The sequence below is a fragment of the Hyperolius riggenbachi genome, chromosome 3, assembly GCF_040937935.1.
Source record: "Hyperolius riggenbachi isolate aHypRig1 chromosome 3, aHypRig1.pri, whole genome shotgun sequence".
Taxonomy (NCBI): domain Eukaryota; kingdom Metazoa; phylum Chordata; class Amphibia; order Anura; family Hyperoliidae; genus Hyperolius; species Hyperolius riggenbachi.
Genome location: NC_090648.1, coordinates 362,465,265 through 362,488,109, shown reverse-complemented (window position 1 = coordinate 362,488,109; position 22,845 = coordinate 362,465,265). Strand labels below are relative to the sequence as shown.

The window sequence follows — 22,845 nt, the reverse complement described above, 5'->3', positions numbered from 1 at the left end:
TAAAGTAACTCCTCACACAGCCATTAACATCTAAACCACTGTCAAAAAAAAATATGCTTCTAAGTGAAGAATGACAAAATTTTGCCCAGTTACACATTTCCCCTCCACCGGGTCTCAGGTGTGGTGATGATCGTAATCGGCTAATTACAATTAAACAAAATGTTGTGTACATTTTCGTATTTATACTTATACGTAATTACGATTTGTAACTTCAATTGATATCATATAGTGATTTGTAATTTCGCCTAAAATGTTGCGTAATTTTCAACTTTGGCAGTGAATAGCAAAGTCCCCATACATGCTAATGAGTCGTGACACCAAAATTGCTACATATGTTAAGGAGAATAGTGGGTACAAGTTAAAAAAAAATGTTAAAAGGCCCTTGCCGTTTTTGAGAAAATCTATCTTAAAAAATGCGATGAAAAAATGTTTTTTAAACTCAGAAAAATAAGTTTATAAAACATTTTTCTTTACATATTTAAAATCAATTTTCTCAAAAACTACAAGGTCTTTTTGAATTTTTTTTTCTGACTTTTACCCAACATTCTCCTTAACCTCTTAAAGTGGATCCGAGATAAACTTTTATTCATTGCATAATTGTGTTCCTTTCATATAGTTTATAGGGCATTCCTCAAGCCAAATACTCTTTTTGTTTTGTTTTAATACTCTAATTCCCTATAAACTAAACAAGCCTCGCCCACAGCTTTTCACAGTGCCTTGGCATTTTCAGACAGTAGCAAGAGCTTATAGGAGCTCAGTCTAGGCAGGGGGGGAGGTGTTACTAGTCAGAGATTTCAGAGGCAGAGGGGAGGAGGAGAGGGGACTGAATTTACACACAGGCAAGCTGATAGCATCTCCAGCTGTCAGCCTGTGACAAGGTGAGACAATGGCTGCCCTCATTGTATCACAGGAATAAATATTCATAAACTGTTGAAGCTGTTTGCAGATAGATATGCTGTGTAAACTATCTAAACTTTACATAACATATATAGACAAGTTACTTGTTTAGTTTTTCACCTCGGATCCGCTTTAAGAACCACGGTCTTAAAGCCCCTTTAGTGACCACTAGAGGCCACTGCAGCTTTAAGGCCTCACTGCAGGGCCACAAAACTCAGAACACAAGTGATTTCTCACCCCCCCCCCCCACCCCCACAACCTTTTCTGCCCCACAACAGAGCTTTCTGTTCGTGGGCTGTGATCGCTCTCCCAATGTTTATTTTTTTTTTACAAATATTTTTTATTTTATAACTTCCCTATTTTTTAAATTATTTATTTAGCCCTCCCTCCCCCCATTAGCCAATCAGCACGATCGGCTGTCATAGTCTTCAGCCTATGACGGCGGTTCACTTCCCTGCTGACCAGGGGGACAGCTGTGTCACACGGCTGTCCCCAGTACAGCGCTGTCGTTGATCGCAGCGCTATACAAAGTAAATAGACAGCAGTGTCACTGTCAGTCTCCTAGCGTCGATCACCGCTGGGAGGCTGACGACGGAGCACAGCTAGCTCAGTCATTCAAGCAGGGATGCGCGCATAACCCCCTGCAATCTCCACCCCTAGCACTTCACGCCAATTTGCATGGAGTGGTCCTGGGGCTGCCGCCGCATTCACACCAATCTGGGTGGAGTGGTCGGCAAGCAGTTAACATACGTAGCAATTATGGTAGCAATAGCATGTATGGGGGCTTTACTATTAACCGCTAAAGTCGGCACAAATTTTCGCAAAATTGCGTGGAAAATTATGCAAAATTCTGAAATCTTACTATTACATACCAAATTCATTACAATGTTCTCTGAAATTTTGCATTAAGAGTACGATGTAATTGTGAATTTTGATGCAACATTTTGCATATGTGAAATTTTGGTCCACCACTCCTCAGTTAGCTCTGTCACCCTTTCATACTGGTCACTGTAAGCATTGGCGTAACAATAGGGGAAACAGCCCCTGCCCCCTGCCCCCGCTCATGGCCGTTTTGGGGGGGGCTGGAGGGGTCGCAGCATGAGGGGAGAGGTTGGTAGCACTTGCAGGGGGGCCAGGGGACTTCTAGTTACGCCCCTGACTGGAAGTTCCACATGGTACCTTATGGCAGAGAACTCTTTTCAGATCTTAAAAAAAATTGTTCTACAAGAAGATGGTCTAGGCTATAAGAAGATTGCCAAAACCCTGAACTGAGCATAGTGGTCAAGACCATACAATCTGTTTAAAAGGATAGGTTTCACTCATTGCTGGCCATAGTACACATGATCAAATTGTCTTGTAATTATTTACAATGCAAACAAAGTAAAAACAAGTTCTCTGCTTCCCTTGCTTTAAGGTATGTACACATGTCTAATTTTTTTTGACCAACTGTTGTTAAAATCGGCTGTTTGAACGACAAGACAGGCGTGTGTAGGCGCTGTTGAGGGACTGATAACAGTCGGTTTGCCTGATCCGCTTGGCGGATCCGTTAAGGGGTGTACAGACGCACTACTAAAGAGAACGATGGGTCCGTCAGACCCTCCCGCTGGGCGGTCGTTCTCCCGACAGTAGTGCGTGTGTACAGTATATATGCAGACTGATGAGGCTGTTTCTGAACGATCCGCTCAGCGGGAGGGTCTGACGGACTGTTCTCTTTAGTAGTGCGTGTACGCACTTTTAGACCAGCTGTCGTTCAAACGACTGTTAGGTCGCAGGAGATGCAAATATTTCTGAGTTCATGCAGGATTATGTAAATAATTATGCAAATATATGCAGCTTGAAAATTGACCAATCAAGTCCCACCTAGGTTTAAATTGATTGGCTTATTTTCAAGCTGCATATATTTGAATAAAACTGTACATAAATATGCATGAACTTGGAAATATATACATCTCATTGATCATCCCTACTCGCTATACTGGAATCCCCCATTCCAGTCTTACCTAATACAGAAGCATATCTGGCTATACTGGGGAGGAGGGCATCTTTATACAGAGATACAGGGACCCATCTGGCTATACTGGGGAGGGGGGGGGGGGGCTACCTACCTAATACCAGAGCACATCTGGCTATACTGGGAATGGGGGGTTATTTAAAGGATACCATAGTCCTGAACCAAATCGTAAATGGATGCCCTGTGTTTGTGGGGAGGTGCGCATAGGCTTACTGCACCTACTTGGGCCCGGCGTCCATCTCAGTTTAGCTTTAACCGGCCACGTTCACAGTCCCATGTTGGACGGGTCGGCGCAGGCACATTATGCCCATGGGAGTATGCATGCACTCCAGTGGGAATACATAGTTGGCATGTGCGGGCCTACTGCGCTTACAAGTGCAATATGTCTGGGTCAGGTCACTGAACACGTTGGCAATATCTTCCTGCAGGAGTCCCCACATACATCCACGGGCATAATTCACCTACAGGGAGTGCAGTAAGACTGTACACACACACACCACACACACACCCCACACACACACACACACACACACACACACCCCACACACACACACACACACACACACACACACACACCACCCCCCCCACACACACACCACCCCCACACACACACACACACACACACCCCACACACACACACACCCCACACACACCACACACACACACCACACACACACACACCACACACACACCACACACCACACACACACCACACACCACACACACCCCACACCCCCCCCCCCCCCCCCACACACACACACACCCCACAACACACACACACACACACACACACACACACCACACACAACACACACACCACACACACACCACACACACACACACACACACACACACACACACACACACACACACACACACACACACACACACACACACACACACACACACACACACACACACACACACACACCACACACACACACACACACACACACACACACCACACACACACACACACACACCCACACACACACACCCCACACCAGGGCCGCCATCAGAAATTTTGGGGCCCCTCACAAATCATCAGTCCGGGCCCCCCCCCCCCCCACAAACTGAGAAATGTGTGTAGCCATTACATGTTGGCAGAGCTAGTTGGAGGCTTGCTGTCCACAAATTAATCACGAATAACCACGGTGGATACTCGTGATTCAAGTTAGCTCTAATTGCCACAGCTGAGCGGCTAGATGCGGCGGGGTTAATTACCCAGAACGCCGATCTCCACCCAGCGTTTCAACGAGGTGCAAGTGTCTGAATGGACGCGTTGCAAGCCTCGATATCGAGCACTTCCTCCTTCAAGCCGGAAGGAGGAAGTGCTCCATCATTTTTTTAGAACCTCCCAGTTTTATTTTCTGTTTAAAAAAGCTAAAAAAGTAGGTTTAATGCTATTGTCTCATATGGTAATGATTCAGATTTTCCCATAGTCTCGCAGTTAGCAATCATGAGGCCCCCAACAAACCATGAGGCCCCCAACAAGACAAATTCAGCAATCATGAGGCCCCCAACAAGACAAATTCAGCAATCATGAAGCCCCCAACAAGACAAATTCAGCAATCATGAGGCCCCCAACAAGACAAATTCAGCATTCGTGAGACCCCCAACAAGACAAATTCAGCAATCATGAGGCCCCCAACAAATCATGAGGCCCACAACAAGACAAATTCAGCAATCTTGAGGCTCCCAACAAATCATGAGGCCCCCAACAAGTAAAAAATTCAATCATTAGGCCCCCAACAAGACAAATTCAGCAGTCATGAGGCACATAAATAGACAGCATTTCACATAAATAGGCAGAATGCCCCCTTATTATGGTAGACACCTCTCACCTGGATTCTGACAGGGACCCCCAGGTTAGGTAGTGAGTGACATGGAGCCCTTTAGGCAGTGAGTGACAGGGAGCCCTTTTAGGTAGTGAGTGAGTGACAGGGAGCCCCTTTAGGTAGTGAGTGAGTGACAGGGAGCCCCTTTAGCTAGTGAGTGAGTGACAGGGAGGCCCTTTAGCTAGTGAGTGAGTGACAGGGAGGCCCTTTAGCTAGTGAGTGAGTGACAGGGAGGCCCTTTAGGGAGTGAGTGAGTGACAGGGAGGCCCTTTAGGGAGTGAGTGAGTGACAGGGAGGCCCTTTAGGGAGTGAGTGAGTGACAGGGAGGCCCTTTAGGGAGTGAGTGACAGGGAGGCCCTTTAGGTAGTGAGTGAGTGACAGGGAGGCCCTTCAAGTAGTGAGTGAGTGACAGGGAGGCCCTTTAAGTAGTGAGTGAGTGACAGGGAGGCCCTTTAGCTAGTGAGTGAGTGACAGGGAGGCCCTTTAGGAAGTGAGTGACAGGGAGGCCCTTTAGGGAGTGAGTGAGTGACAGGGAGGCCCTTTAGGGAGTGAGTGAGTGACAGGGAGGCCCTTTAGGTAGTGAGTGAGTGACAGGGAGGCCCTTTAGGTAGTGAGTGAGTGACAGGGAGGCCCTTCAAGTAGTGAGTGAGTGACAAGGAGGCCCTTTAAGTAGTGAGTGAGTGGCAGGGAGGCCCTTTAGGGAGTGAGTGACAGGGAGGCCCTTTAAGTAGTGGGTGAGTGCACAGGGAGGCCCTTTTAGGGAGGTGAGTGACAGGGAGGCCCTTTAGGGAGTGAGTGACAGGGAGGCCCTTTAGCTAGTGAGCGAGTGACAGGGAGCCGCCGCCGTCGTCGTTGCTGCCGCCGCTGCCTCCCCTACCTTGCCAGTGAGTGCTGCCCAGCGTCAGACCTCAAGATCAGCGGCGACCCGACCAGAGCGGGCGCTGGACGCACCCGCTCTATATGCGGAAGTGACGTCACTTCCGCATATCAGTGCGGGCGCTGGGTCCTAGCGCCCGCACTATTGTCGCCGCCTGATCGGGGTCTGACTAGGCGGAGGCGGCGGCGGCGGCTAGAGGGATGGAGGGAGAGGGAGGGAGAAGCGGTCAGGGGGGGTTGAGCGGCGGCCGGGCGGCACCCGGCAGGGCCGCGGCGGGGATGGGGCCCCCCTGCAGGGCCGGGGCCCGTGACGGGAGTCACGGATGTCCCCCCCTGATGGCGGGCCTGCCCCACACAACACACACACACACACCCCACACACACACACACACCCCACACACACACACACACACACACACACACACACACACCCCACACACACACACACACCCCCCCCCCCCCACACACACACCCCACACCCCACACACACACACCCCACACACACCACACACACACACAAACCCACATCCCCCCCCACACACACACACCCCACACACACCCACACCCCCCCCCCCCACACACACCCCCCACACACCCCCCACACACAGCCCACACACACACCCAAGACTAAGGTATTCTTTGAGGGAGAGGAACTACCATTGCCAGATTAAGGTCCCATGGGGCCCTAGGCAAAGTAGCAGATTTGGGCCCCCTCTCTCAACCTCCCTTTAAAAATGTGATTAAAATGTATTTTATTTAAAAAGGGATACCTTATTTGTGTATGGAGAGCTGTGCAGAGTTATACCGCACCTCCTTTCTCATTTAAATTCTGGGCCCTCAATAGGATATATATATAAATTTATAATTTATTTTTATTTTTTTAATTTTTTTGACTGAAGTAAATGTATTGCATGAAACAGGACAGCTTATAATCAAGCATATGACACGTTGGTGCTATATGAAAAATAGCTAATAATCGTGGCAAAAGGAAAGCAGTTCAAGGCTAGGTTGCCTTATTAATGGTTTGAGATGCATCTCTAGGTTAATCTAGGCCTGTTCTAATTAAATTAGGATTATCAGATTACTACAGGCCATTTGCCTTCTTTACATAACTAAAAAGATAAGGGTCAGTTAATATATTTAAACCTCCTGCAGCATTATTGTGCATAGATGGAAGTATGCACCGTAAAAGTATACTGCAAGGAATTATTATAGTGCATTTCAACTATTTTTTATTATTTTTCCCTATTGTCAATTTCCCTGTATGTTGTTAGTAACTGGTAGAAAGTTTATGCAAACACAGTAAATGAACAGTTGTAGAGCTCATCTGCTGCAATACTAATATTTGGCCAAGTGATGGCACTATTGTCTTTTATTGCATACTTGGATAGATTGAACTGTAGTATAGGAAATGCAAAACACCACTTATTTTAAGTTTCAGAATTATGAAAAAAAAGTTTCAGAAAAATGAAAATGTTATCAGACTACCAAGATTTTTTCTGAGCTGGGAAATACTGGAAAATGCTGGCGACTTAAGTGATTCTACAAATCTGTGTTAACTTTTATGTATAAAAGAACAGTCACATAACTACAATTGCACAAATGGAAATTCACACATTTGTAAGTAGTCCTCTTTAATATGTGATATGACCCAGGGGAAGGTCACTAGTTTTTGCTACCCAATAACAGACAATGGGCCATATGCAAGTCACTTTTTCTCCTGTTTTCTCCTAGGAGAATTTCTAGTCTTTTTGTTTAAACAAACAAAAAAAAAACAACTTTTGGGCACTCTTTTTAATTGAAAAAGTACCAAAAAGTATTGTCAAAATTATTTCCTATTTTATTGCCCTGCTTTTAGCTTAAAAGGCATTTTATTGATAAGACAAATGACATTTATATCGTGCTATTCTTCTCGCGGGCTCAAAGCTCCAGAGCTGCAGCCACTAGAAGACAAGACAAATAGACAAGACAAATAACATTTATATTGCGCTTTTCTCCTTGCGGACTCAAAGCGCCAGAGCAGAGCAGCAGCCACTAGGGCGCACTCTATTGGCAGTAGCAGTGTAAGGGAGACTTGCCAAAGGTCTCCTACTGAATTAGTGCTGGCTTACTGAACAGACAGAGCCGAGATTCGAACCCTGGTCTCCTGTGTCAGAGGCAGAGCCCTTAACAATTACACCATTAGCCAACTGCTAGAACACACTCTATAGGCAGTAGCAATGTTAGGGAGTCTTGCCCAAGGTCTCCTACTAAATAGGCTTCAATCTAGGCACCTATTAGTCTCACCTCTGCTACCACTTGACAAGGTAGCGACAGCCGGTGCTCCTCTCCTGCAGGTCCACCACTCCTGCAAAGCAACAACGTAATCCAATATGTAGAAAAAGGCACTCCACAGGCTCAAACTTTCGTTTGCCTTCTTTATTCGAGCAACAGCACACACTACATGCTACGGGTACTCTGACCCTTCATCCGGTCTGATGAATGGTCAGAGTACCCGTAACATGTAGTGTGTGCTTTTGCTCGAATAAAGAAATCAAACGCAAGTTTGAGCCTGTGGAGTGCCTTCTTCTACATATTGGACTCCTACTCAATAGGTTCTGGATTATTGAACAGGAGGAGCCGAGATTCTAACCCAGATTTCCTGTGTTTCAGGCAGAGCCTAATGCTGGGTATACACGGCGGTGTATTTTCTTATCAATCGAGCCGCTGATTGATAATTTCCGACGTGTCCGATCAAAGCATGGCTCGATCCCCGCAGGCGGACAATGGGCAAAAACGAAGCGCTGATAAGGGGGACGAGCGGGAATCGAAGCCGCTGGCTCGATTCTGGCACATTATCTCAGTGTAAGCCCAGCATAAGAGCTGGCTCCCACAGGCTTCTGCTGAGCTTCTGCTCAGCGTCTCGTTTAAACGCCATGTTTTTTTTTTTTCAAGAATGCCAGCATTTAAAGGGGCACTACAGCGAAAAACTGTAAAATTTAAAATATATGCAAACATATACAAATAAGTACGTTTTTTTTCCAGAGTAAAATGAGCCATTACTTTCCTCCTATGTTGCTGTCACTTACAGTAGGTAGTAGAAACCGGACAGAAGTGACAGGTTTTGGAGTAGTCCATCTCTTTATAGGGGATTCTCAGGGATATATTTCTTTTCAAAAGCACTTGAAGTGAATTGCAGTTGCTCTGTCCAACTGCCAAAAAACTGTGTAGGGAGCAGGGAAGCTGGCCAGCATAATTGTTTAAATCCTTTTTCAGGAATATCTTTATGAAGAATAAAAGCCTTGCTGAGAATCCCCTATGAAGAGATGGACTAGTCCAAAACCTGTCACTCCTGTCAGATTTCTACTGCCTACTGTAAGTGACAGCATTATTGGAGAAAATTAATTTATGGCTCATTTTACTCTGGAAAAAATGTACTTCTTATTTGTATATGTTTGCACATATTTTAAATTTTACAGTTTTTCGCTGTAGTGCCCCTTTAATAAATAATTTTTGAAGCTTTTTAATGGCTTTCAGGAGAGTGTTGCGTTTTCTGGGCTTTTGCAGGAAGTATAGGGAAAGGCTGGGCTTCTATAGGCTTTCTTTGGCTTTCATGGGCTTTCTTTGGCTTTCATGGGCTTTCTTTGGCTTTCATGGGCTTTCATTGGCTTTCAGTGGCTTTTGCTAGCTTTCAAACGCCTTCTAGAAGCTGCATGTTGCTTTTGAGGCGTGACACCGGGATCAACTCTCAGGCTGTCATGAAAGCCTGCAAAAGCTTGTAATAAACTCTCCCATTCACGTGCATTGAGATGGCAATAGATCCCCCAAAATTTTATTTTTAAAATGCAGCGCTTAGTGCCAGCAAAACTTCCGCGTGAATGGTAAAAAGAGCTCAAAAATTGCCGCAATTTTCACGTACGCGATGGTGAAATCGCGGCGATTTTTCTGCAATTTTTACTGTGTTTTTAATGAGTGAATGGGAGTGATTTTAAAAACCCCTAATCAATCGCAAAACGCTCAGAAGAGCACTTCTAGTGTGAATGGACCCTTAGTTGTGAAAATATCACCTAGGACAGTGATCTGCAAACTTGGCTCTCCAGCTGTTAAGGAACTAAAAGTCCCACAATGCATTTGCCTTTATGAAGCATGACTGTGGCTGTCAGACTCCCACAATGCATTGTGGGACTTGTAGTTCCTTAACAGCTGTAGAGCCAAGTTTGCAGATCATTGACCTAGGAGAAAAGTTAAAAGAAAATGTGAATTGCTTAAAGAGACTCTGAAGCGAGAATAAATCTCGCTTCAGAGCTCATAAATAGCAGGGGCACGTGTGCCCCTGCTAAAACGCCGCTATCCCGCGGCTAAACGGGGGTCCCTTCACCCCCAACCCACCCCCCGCAAAAGTGTGTCGTAGAAAGGTCGCAGAATTTCCCTTCCTGGAGGCAGGGCTAACGGCTGCAGCCCTGCCTCCAGTCGCGTCTGTCAGCGGCGCATCGCCGCCTCTCCCCCGCCCCTCTCAGTGAAGGAAGACTGAGAGGGGCGGGGAAGAGGCGGAGATACGCGCTGACAGACGCGCGTGGGGCAGGGCTGCGGCGGTTAGCCCTGCCCCAACCAGGAAGCGCTCCCCGGGTGTATCGAGGGGGATTTGGGGGTGAAGGGACCCCCGTTAAGCCGCGCTATAGCGGCGTTTTAGCAGGGGCACACGTGCCCCTGCTATTTATGAGGTCTGAAGCGAGATTTATTCTCGCTTCAGACTCTCTTTAAGGGCCAATGGGCCTTATTCAATTAACCTTTTCTCCTGAGTTTTCTTCTTAAAAGAACTTTTCAGCAATTTTTAAATTGAAATTACAAAAAAAGTTGATGCAAAAGTACTATCTTCATTAAGTTTTTTTTTCTTGCTTGCTGGTGGCTTAAAAGGCATTTTATTAAGGTGTGAATATAACACCTAGGAGAAAACATTAAATGCATATGGGCCATTGGCCCAGATTCGATATACACTGGTAAAAGACAGTGGCCATATTGCTGGTATCCTGTTTCATGCTTTAGAAGGAATGCGCATGCTGCCTACATAATACGATCGTACAGTAAGTTTATTAAGTAAATACTGGTAAAATTGCCTTTTGAAAATGTTAGCCCTGATTCACAGTTGGGCACTAAAATGTACTTGCGTGCACAGCACACATACATTTTACCGTTAAAGCGGATCCGAGATGAAACACTAACTATAACAAGTAACTTGTCTATATATCTTATCTAAAGTTTAGATAGTTTACACAGCATATCTAGCTGCAAACAGCTTCAAAAGTTTATGATTATTTATTCCTGTGATATAATAGGGGCAGCCATGTTCTTTTTGTCATACTGTCACAGGCTAAGAGCTGAAGATGGTATCAGCTTTCTTGTGTGTAAATTCAATCCCCTCTCCTCCTTCCTCCTCCCCTCTGCCTTTGAAATCAATGGCTAGTAACCTCCTCCTCCTCCTCCTCCTCCTGCCCAGACTGAGCTCCTGTAAGCCCTTGCTATTGTCTGAAAGTGCCTTGGCACTCTGAGGGCTGTGGGCGAGGCTTGTTTAGTTTATAGGGAATTAAAGTATTAAAACAAAAACAAAAAAGTATTTGGCTTGAGGAATGCCCTATAAACTATAGGAAAGGGACACAACTATGCAATGAGTAAAAGTTCATCTCGGATCCACTTTGTTTCCATCATACAATTTACGGCAAGCGCCCTTACAATGCATTGTATAAATAGTGCATGCGTGTTACACAAGCAGCTTAGTGTGTGTGTGTTAGTTTTTTTGGGTGAATACATGTCATAGTGTACTCGAACCTTAATGCACCCAGTAGTCCAGGCCTCAGGAGGGAATCAAGTCCATAGTGAGTTCCAAAAATGTGTTTACAGTGGTGACTGTGAATTCTCTGTAAATTCCATAGCTTTATAAATCTTTCTTTATGTAAAATGTATTTTCTTAAAATCATGTTTTAATTCAAAGGATAACGTACACGAATAAAAACTCCCAACCCATTTTTTTCTGGATATTGTTACATTTATTGGCACTTCTATAATGTATGTGCTTGATTTGGGTCTGTGCCCTAAATTCTAACTATTATATCTTTTTATATTTACTGCAGCTCTGTAAAAGTGTCACGGCCAAACCCTGTGCAATAACTGAGGCATTCAGTTTGTCCATTGCGAACATGTTCGTTTTTTTTTTTTTTTTTTTTAAACTTATAAAATAGTCCGTGCAGTAAGAACTGCTGCATAATCAGAACATTCGTGGGAATATAAACTCTGGTACACACCTTATACTTTTGTTACACAAAGTGATTATCATTCCAGTGATCGATCCAGTGATCCAGTGATTGCTGAAAAGGCTACAAAAACCCAGGCCTTGGGGGGCTGCATCCAATTGGGCTGCTGGATATGGAAGAGGAGGGTGCAAACTGAAAAAGCAGGCTGCAAATGGAGAGCAGCACACTGGGAAAGGGGGGCTGCTGCCCAAGAGAGCTGAACATGAAAGAGAGGGACTGATGTACACAGTGAGTGGAAAAACTGCACATAGAATTAGGGCACATGGAATAGGTATGAATCCAGCCTTGGATAGCTGCACATACAAACAAGCTGCTCAGGTCTCTTCTGCCCTACTGAGAGGGTGAGGAGAAATGAACCCATATCTTCCTTGAACAAACTCATTAAATTATTTCATATCAACGGTTTTGGGCTGGATTCACAGTGGTGCGTTGCATATAATGTGTGAACTACAATGGAGACTGAAGAGGCTTTAATACAAAGCCTGCATGCAGCGAGTTAAAATAACATGATCAGTTACTATGCAGTACTTTGAACAGCCCCATAGAATTGTACTATAGGTAGTGAGTTGAGAATGCAGATTTTTTTCCGCAGTGAAACTGATGCACTGTGAATTAGCCCTAAAACTTAAAACTAAGAGCACCCAACTACAACATTAAGAAGGAGGTAGATGGAAACCAAGTGGGGAATAAATAGAAAAGGGCTATTTACTTCTGCTGTCCATTATTGATGACGCATATTGTATCCATGGGTTCAAGATCTGTTGAAATGTGTGCTGGATATTCATAATGATAGTAGTCTTATTCAATTATTTTTCTCCTTAGTCTTCTCACAGGAGATGTTGTCACATCTTATCAATACAGTAACCCCCCCCCCCCCTATATATATACACCAGTGTGAAGAGGTTTGTAGAGGAGATACAACAGCCCAACATGAGGGTGGTATAAGGGTTGGTTCAGACAGATATCTGCCCAGCGGTTGAACACGTTGATTATAATGGAAGTAGTGATGATGTTTATACTTTTCATATGTGGATAATGGTGAATACATTTTTCACAACAGTATAATAAATGATTTATGCACTTGTTATAATGGGATAATGATGGATGCACTTGTTAGAAGGGAGTAATTAATATTAAATTGGGGGTAATAATGATACCTTTTCTTGTCACATGGTGATAGTATTGCCCGCGTTTGTTCTCTGGAGGTTATGATGGCTGCATTTGGCTTATAGGTTATCAATGGCTGCACTTGTTTTAAGATTTTAATGATGGCTGCACTTGTTACAAGGAGGTAAAGATGGATGAACGGTACTTGTTATAAGGGGAGTAATAATGGTAGTTCTTGTTGAAAGATGGTTATGGCATCTGTACTTGTAATAAGGGGGTAAAGATAGACGTACTTGTTACAGGGGGTAATGATGCATGAACAGTACTTGTTATAAGAGGTGTAATAATGGCTGCACTTGTTATAAGGGGGTAATAATGGCAGCACTTGTTATAAGGGGGTAATGATGGCTGCATTTGTTATAAGGGGGTAATGATGGCTGCATTTGTTATAAGGTGGTAATGATGGCTGCATTTTTTATAAGGGGGTCATGATGGCTGCATTTGTTATAAGGTGGTAATGGCTGCATTTGTTATAAGGGGGTAATGATGGCTGCATTTGTTATAAGGGGGTAATGATGGCTGCATTTGTTATAAGGGGGTAATGATGGCTGCATTTGTTATAAGGGGGTAATGATAGATGTACTTGTTGTAAGGGGGTAAAGATGGCTGTACTAATTTTAAAGGGGTAATGATGGATGTATGGTACTTGTTATGAGGCAGTAATTATGTCTGCACTTTATATGAGGGGAATTACTATTGGATTATAATTTCCAGAACTTATTAAAGGACAACTGTAGTGAGAGGGATATGGAGACTGTCATGTTTATTTACTTTTAAGCAATACTATTATTATTATTATTTAGTATTTATATAGCGCCGATATCTTCAGCAGAGCTGTATAGAGTCTTGTCACTTAACTGTCCCTCTGAGGGGCTCACACTCTAGTCCCTACCATAGTCCTATGTCTGTGTATGTATTGTGTAGTCACAGTGTATGCATCATAGTCTAGGGCCAATTTTTAGGGGAAGCCAATTAACTTATCTGTATGTTTTGGGGATGTGGGAGGAAACCGGAATACCCGGAGGAAACCCACATCCCAAACCATACCAACCACTTGCAGATGTTGACCTGGCTGGGATTTGAACCGGGGACCCAGTGCTGCAAGGCAAGGGTGCTAACCACTACGCCACCGTGCTGCCCCTAGCAATACCAGTTGCCTTGCTGTCCTGCTAATCCTATGCCTCTAATACTTTTAGCCATAGATCCTGAACAAGCATGCAGCAGATCAGGTGTTTCTGACATTGTTAGATCTGGCAAGATTAGCTGCATGCTTGTTTCTGGTGTTATTTAGACACTACTGCAGCCAAATAATTAGCAGGGTGGCTAAGCAACTGGTATTGTATAAAAGGAAATAAATATGGCAGCCTCCATGTCCCTCTCACTTCAGTTGTCCTTTAAAGGCATGTATTATGAACTGTACGTACTGAATACATTTTATACACAAGCTCCCTGAAAGATAAATATGTTTCAAGAGTTCCTCCAGCATAAAAAAGTTGAGAAAAGCTGCTCTAGAATCAGCTGAGCCACAGAGCATACAGTATAATTTATTTTTAAGAGCAATCCAGAATTTCCATAATAAACCTATGCAATAAAAGGGAGAACAACTTGCAGCTATTGAGCAAAGAAATATAGAGAGGTGGGTTAGTGGCAACAAAAAGCATATGCAATTAAACTTACACCTTCAATTCAAAAAATAACGTATACCAACACTGTTTACCTAAAGGGTCAGCATCAGCAATCTGGACACTTTGAGATGCTGTACTTGAAAAATGTGTTAAAGTTAAAAAGGAACAATTTACTTTGAGTGATTATTTTGCTTGTAAATGTGCTGAAAGGGTATTTTTATCAATTACTGGTAGATAAGTCATTTATGAGAAGCTTTGTGAATAGAACCCATTGCCGCAAATCGCAGCTGTTATAATGTATAATGGGCACCTGCGGCGGCGCCCATTTTTCGGTAAAGACTCCTGCGCCCTTTACTCCTGTTTCATCCACAATTGGTGATGAGAACAAATTTAGCAAAATCATAATTTTGCATCGTAGTTCACAATTACCATGCAAGATCTTGGGGAAAATTGTAATTTCCTATGTAGACGATCACAAACCGTAATTTTGCAATTGAACATAATTTTTGCAAAATTTTGTGTCGGCTTTAGTGGTTAATAGAAAAACCTCAATAGATGCTATCACCCCAAAATGTCTAGGTATGTTGGGGGGAATAGTGGTGAGGGGAATAGTGGGAATAAGGCAAAAAAGACCTTGTAAATTTTGAGATCTATTCTGAAAATGCAAAGGAAAAAGGGTTTTTAAAACTGTCATTTTTATGAGTTTGAAAAACATTTTTCTTTGCATTTTTAAAAATAAATTTCTCTGGGCTGCACGGTGGCGTAGTGGTTAGCTCTCTCGCCTTGCAGCGCTGGGTCCCTGGTTCGAATCCCAGCCAGGGCCCTATCTGCAAAGAGTTTGTATGTTCTCTCCGTGTCTGTGTGGGTTTCCTCCGGGCACTCCGGTTTCCTCCCACATTCCAAAAAACATACGGATAATTTAATTGGCTCCCCCTAAAAATTGGCCCTAGACTACAGTACTTACACTATATAATATAGACATATGGCAATGGTAGGGATTAGATTGTGAGCTCCTTTGAGGGACAGTTAGTGACAAGATATAGATATGTATATACATTGTACAGCGCTGCGTAATATGTCGGCGCTATATAAATGCTAAATAATAATAACTACAAGGTGTTTTTGAAAAATATATTTTTTTTAACCTGTTCCCACCATTCCCTTTCACAAACCTAGCAATATTGGTGACGATAGCATGTATAGTGGCTTTGCTATTAGCGGCTAAATTCAGCAAAAAATGACACAAGCTTTTACGACAATATGTAGAAAGGTGTAACAGAGGCACCAACTAGTAAAAACGATTAAAATCCGTCTAAAAGGGGGAAGTTAGTGGACTCGCCTGCCTCGTTGAAAGAAAAAAAGTGGACAATGGGACGTTACTCAGATTCAAAGTAACTTTTATTTGAAAGCTCCAAGGTTGCAACGTATTTTAGGGTTCACTATCCCGCTTCTTCAGGCAATAGTTTGGAGGGTACACAGTTGGGTCAATATCCTGGCCAAGGATCTGTCAGGTTATCCACCTCTCTCCCTGCACCACTTGTCACATGACTGCAGAATGAGAGTAACTGTTTGTTCAACAGCATTGACATGAAGCCCTCCTCCAACACACATACATACACACACACACACACACACACTCTTCTTCCATCAATAGTCCAGAGGCCCCCCCCCCATCCACCTCCACATCACTGTTCCAGTACTGGGATCCTCTGAATCGGTGGCGTAGCTAAGGAGCTATGGGCCCCAGTATAAGTTTTACATTGGGTCCCCCCAAGCTTTCTATATATAACCATTCATATAACACAACAAATTCTGCCAAGTTGTTGAAAGATGTAAGCAAAGGAGGGAAATAGTTTAATGATTACCACTTTTCAAAGCATATATAGATGTGACCATTGCCAGCATAGCACCATTAAAGAGCTAATAAGGGTCTAAGAGCCCCAGTGCGATTGCGCTTTAGAATCTGTGTATGAATGCAACCGCACTGGTTTGTTCTACACAGTAGCAAAGAGCCACTTGTGCACGGTGAAGAAAACCATGCACAAATGGCTTCATGCTGCTGTGCAGGCGTGGACCATACTTGCACCTAGGCAATGCAGCCTCGCTCATACAGGGATGGGGTTGCACTCACAAAGGAGGTGGAGGAGGATCGGAAAATCCTCTGGATCATCCAGTGGGTTCCCTCTACTGAGGGAAGTATCTTTTTCTTTTTTTTACTTAAAGGTTAGATTAACCTTCCTGGCTGTAACCCCGCGCAGGAGGTTTTCTCAGGCCCCGCTGGGCCGATTTGCGCAATTTTTTTTTTAGCTGCGTGAGCACACCGATCGCCGCCGCCCCGCACGGATTCACCGCTATCCGCCGTGCCGCAGAGCCCCCCCAGACCCCATACGCTGCCTGGCCTATCAGCGCCAGGCAGTGCTGAGGGGTGGATCGGGACTCCCTTAAAGAGAACATGTACTGAGTAAAAATATTTAAAATAAACACATGAGGTAACTTCAATTGAACATTACATAGTTACCTTGCCATCAGTTCCCTTCCAGTTCTGACAATATTTTGTCAGATCTGAAATATATCAGTTGCTGTCAGTAAAATATCAGTTGCTGTCAGTTATAGCTGAGAGGAAAACTGATGTACCAGGCAATGTCCATGTTTCCCTATGGCTCAAGTGGGCGATGTTACAGTTTAATTGTGTGCTGACCAGAAAGCTGTTATGGGTAATGGCCAGTGAACAAACAGGTCGCTGACAGGAGAAAGACACTGAGGAGTAGACTACATGGAAGGTAAGTATGACTTGTGTATGCTTATTTTGACTTTTAATTTTCAGTTCAGGTTTTCTTGAAACGTCACGACGTCCATGATGGGGGAAGCCTTCCAGGAAGTCCCGTTCTTTGAATGGGATTTCCTGATCGCCGATCGCCTGAGGCGATCGAAGAGGGTAGGGGGATGCCGCTGCACAGCGGCTATCATGTAGCGAGCTACATGATTTAAATTTTTTTTTTTTTTTTAAACGCCCCCTGGCGGTTTTTAATAGACTGCCAGGAGGGTTAAGTGGTAAATAAATGATTTTTATGGCTATACCAAATTATTGAATACTAGTAGACCCAAGCCCGTTTGAAAAAAAAAGACCTAGAGTGTGTTTTTAACCGCCAGTGCGCTTGTGCACGCACGCACCCGCTGCGCCTGCGCCCGCCCACCTCGCTCCCTGGTCCAGTCCAGCTGTCCGTACTTGAGCACATGCGCAGTAGCAAATAACAGGGACACAAGGACAGCTGGACGCAGCGGCACAGGGAGATTCTTATAGAGAATATATGCAAAAAACAATCCCCTCAAAAACCACTTTACCCGTATAATCAATGCAACTTCCCACAATAGACACTATGATATATGGTACTGCTGTGTGTATGAGTGTATATGTATACATGTAAGTGTGTGTGAGTGAAAGTGCATCCATAGTCACAAGCATGAAAAGTGGTTTCTGATATCATAACGGGTGTGTACTGGCCATTATCTGTGTGTAAATACATTTTGCAAGGTACAATGTACTTTTTTCCATATGGGCTGCTTGGCAATAAATGCACAGTTTAAGTAAAGAAGGCAGCTGTGTCCTCTCAAATATACTAGAAAGCCTGCATTAAGTATGCAGGCATGACATAAGATTACCTTATCGGCACACATGTGATAAGGGTGCTCTGGAGCATATGGCAAAGCTTCCAACGGGAAATGCCACTCTAGTGTGAACTGGTTACCACGACATAAATATCAGCAGACGGCACAAGATCATCCTTGCATATAACTAATAACACAGGTGAAGGTATGCAGAACGAAGGAACCTACATTGAAAGTTATTAATTTGTTGCAACTGGGAATTTTTTTGAAGGCTTCCCTTTGAGGCCAAATCCTAATTTTTACCTGTTATGCTATTAAATTAATGTTTGAAAATTTTATCCAGCATGTAAATTATTTAAAGCAAACCTGAAATTAAAATAAACTGATGACAATGTATCTATATTCCTGATCCTATACAGGTCTTTTCTAGAATTCCATTTTCTTATTTTTGTGTTAAAATGTAAAAACTCTCATGTACCTGAAACTGTACAATTTGAAGGTTTATTCACCTCCCATATAGACAAATCTTCAGCTATTGTTCTTTTTTATCAGATGTTGTTTTTCCAGCTTCAAATGAATTTTACTACCTTACTTACTAATTATCAGTGAGAATTACACTGCAGACTGCAATCAACCTGCAGTTGATTGTAGCGTAGCACGCGTATGTAACTGTCTGTAATCAAAATACTGTTTCCAGGAAAGACCGGAAGAACTCCAATTATAGCTTGGAATTTCCATTTCTGTGCAGTATATGACCTGTCAATCATTCAATCATGGAAGCCAACAGAAAGCTCCTAATGTGATTGACATCCATAATACACCATGACCCACCTACAGTGGCATGTAACTAATTAACCCTTGTAAAGCTTCTGTACATAAGATCGATCTCTAGTTTCATGCATTGCATACTTGCACTTCATCTTACTTTGCTTTCTTTTCTTGCTCTGTAGCCTAGTTTAGCTTACTTCTGATAGAACTTAGTTCAGCTTAGTTGTGCTGATTTCTTATTGCAATGCCAATATCTGCAATGATAATCCTATTCTTGCTTTGGTGCTGTAACAGAGTGCTGATGACATGAACAGCCTGTATATCTGATTGAAGCCAATACATTTCTTAAACTGCTTGCGAGTGTCTATGGTCTGCATCAATCTTCTGTAGCTTGTGAATGTCAAAACTGGTGAGACAAACTGCGGTCATTCGGTCGCTGATTTTGACAGTAACCAGGGACAACCACTCTAAAAATGACAGAAAGCACTGGTAATATTGCTGTGTGCTAAGCTCACATTTACTGAATACATCCCAAATGTCACGTCGCTTCAGGTACCCTTTTAATGTTGAAAAGCAATACATTTTCCAGTAATACTATTAGCTAACTGAGATGATTAAGACCTCTATAAATGCATATAAAGGCACATTTTGCCAAAGAACTTTTAGCGTATTCATTTATTTGTATACATTTTTAATCTTGAAAAACAAAAAGGATTGAAAGCCCCAATAGTGCAATGTGTCAATCATATCAATGAGTGTGATAAATAATACATGAGTAGATATACTCCTGAATATGTTAACTCCGGTAACCACTATGTAGGCAGGTGAGGAGATCGGACCCAACCCCTCAGTTTAAAAGATGTCGCTCTCCGTAGAAGTGGCAAAAGGGGGCAACACCCGTCCACCAAGGGTGGTCTCAGAAAATAATTGTTTAAACAGAGGTGCCAGGTAAGAATAAAATGGTTACACCTTTTTAAACTTTTTTTAGCCATTTTATTTTTACCTGGCGCCTGTTTAAACATTCTGTTTACATTTTTAATCTGTTTATGACTCAAGGCATGTTAGGCCCGGTTCACATTAGCGGTGGCCGTCCGGAATCGCCGTGCCGGAGCCGGACCGCTTTCAGAACGGACGGAACGGACGCACGGCATGGCAATGAAAGCCTATGCGTCCGTTCACATGCGTCCGTTCTGCCGGACCGGAGCCGGACCGGATCCGGGCCGGATCCGGACTCCGGCGTCCGTTCCAACATGCGCTATTTTTTGGTCCGGCTCCTCCGGCAGCCGTTTTCGGAGCGGAGCCGGACTGCACCATCTGGCCAATACAAAGCAATGAGAGCCGGAGAGCGCACAACACACTGGCTACAAAAACCGGACGTTCTACCCCACTTCCTATGCATTTTGGATGGGGACCACATGGGCCCAGCGAAGAGTGGGGCAGCAGCGATTTCATGCTGGAGCTCTTTTTGCCAGCAACATGTCTGCTGAAGGAGGCGAACAACAGAGAGAATTCCCAGGTTTACGAGTAACAACAGAGAGAATTCCCAGGTTTACGAGTAAATGCCTGGATCCATGGTCCCAACTGCAGTCTCTGTATCCACGGATGGTCTCCACACGTCCACCTGTCTCCAACAATGACCCCAGACCCTTCTGCTGACCTCCCAGACCCCAGGTAATTAAAAGCATGTTATCTCCTTAAGAAACCGGATCCGGACCGCAACCGTGTTCACACCGCACGGAAACCGGATGCAAACGGACCGGATCCGGATAGGAACCGTACGGATCAGGTCCGGTCCGGATACGGTGCGGTCCGGACATCCGGTGCGGTTTTTACTAAACCGCAAGTGTGAACGGGGCCTTAAGGGTGTGTCCTTTGGTATCATTTTTTCCATTCCTAAAAATGTCTGAGGAATGGAATTAGGGGCAATATACATGATTACATGTCCATGTGGCTTGAAATATGTTGGCATGACCACCAGATTGCTGAAAAAACGAATAGGTGAACATGTGGCCAATATAAAAGATGCAAATGAGGATAGCCCATTTTGCGGTGTTCCATAATAGTACTGGTAATCCTAATGTGCTAAGGTTTAAAGGCATTATTAAGCCTAGGCAAAGCCAGAGGGGAGGAGAATATGAAAAAATGATGTATCAAGTCGAGAGCCGATGGCTATACACTCTTGGAACTCTGTATCCGGGAGGTCTAAATACGGACTTTAATTTGGCAGTGTTTCTGCCAGATTGAGCCAAAATAGAGGTAGAATTAACAATCAGTGTAGCAACTGGGTTTGTGTCACTATGTTTCAAAGCTGCATGTACATATTAAATCAAAACGTTATAGTATGATCTGCACAATGATGCTAGGGAATAGCCAGAAACAGAATGAATGTGGCTGTTCCATTTGGTGGGATCGGATGATTGATGTGCAATTGAATTGGAGACAATCTATATTGTATGTCTGTGGCTCAATAATGGAGACAAAACCTGGAGGCATCTAAAAACAAGACAACAGCACTTTGCACTGACGAAGCCCATGTGACTTAGTGGGCGGAACACGTATGCAGGCGTGTCTAACCAGCCGCTGGAGCTGGAGCGTGGAGTCCGGGAATACCCACCACACGAGTGAAGTTTGCTGTCTGGCCGGTCAGAGAAGAAACAACCCGGGGAAGTCCGCATGAGAGCTGTACCAGGGCAGCGTGAGCAGCTGGACGCCGCAGCCACAAGTCCATAACAGAGAGAACATAAGGACTTAGCGGAGGTGGTAAGTGCTGCTATGCAGCGTGGCAAAGATTAAAGGAACATACCGTATCATTATGCATGTTTATTAGTTTGAGAGGAAATGCTTGGAATAATCAGTTCATGTGGATTTACCAGTAGATTGGACGATGAAATATGATTGGTGGAATTGGTGGTGGAACATGATTGAAATATGACTGGTGGAATATCATTGTTGTACAAGTCCTTTATATGGCACGCTTGAACTTTTTAAAGAAGACCAAGATTCATGATATTCATGCTGGAAATTTTTGGGAACTGTTCATATGCCACATTAGCAGAATAGCACTTTATGTGGCCAGAGAATACGCTTCATGTGTGATTGGGGTGTGTATGTGCCTGGTAAATCCAGGCAGGGTTTTTTTTAGGGGGGAAGCGGGGTTTTATGGGATTATGGGTGTTTTTTGACCAATAAAATTTGATATGCAGATTGAGAACTTGGAATTTCCTTTTTTGTTGCAAGTAATTACTATCCAAAGTTCTCCTCTACATTGAGTTACTGCCACATCAATGTCAAGACATGTTCACCAGGAGCATAGTTTAATGAGGAATGGAATTAGGCCGATTATAGATAAATCTACTGAGAAAAGAGACTAGATTAGTTAACAGGAAGATGACCTGTAAATACATTAAAAACAGTGATGTAGCAAACCTTTAAATTATCAAATTTTACTGCAAAAGTTTGCAAACGGGTGAACCGCCATACACTTCAATGGGCAGGCACATTTTAAAACCTATAGGGTCTGTTTCTGGCCACAAAAGTGATGGGAATGTTGTTTAATGGGGCCTAACACCTGGACAGTGGAAGTGGGCATGCCGAATCTATGGCAAAAGTACCACCAAAAATTACATACGGTAGTTTATGCAAAGTGTTTTTTTAACCTCTAAAGGGCAGAAATCACAGTACATTTCTAAACTTGTGTAATGAAGCGCTTTTAAACGTCCGATGTGCATGCACAGCGATAGGGTAGTGTAAGGGTTAGGCCCGGTTCACACTGA

At 43.8% G+C, this 22,845-nt stretch overlaps 1 protein-coding gene across 2 annotated transcripts in view; it reads right to left on the bottom strand.

Moving 5' to 3' along the window:
• Window positions 1–22,845, bottom strand: part of PDE6A (phosphodiesterase 6A) — a 219,093-nt gene that overhangs the window by 167,100 nt on the left and 29,148 nt on the right. The gene's annotated exons all lie outside the window — the stretch shown is intronic.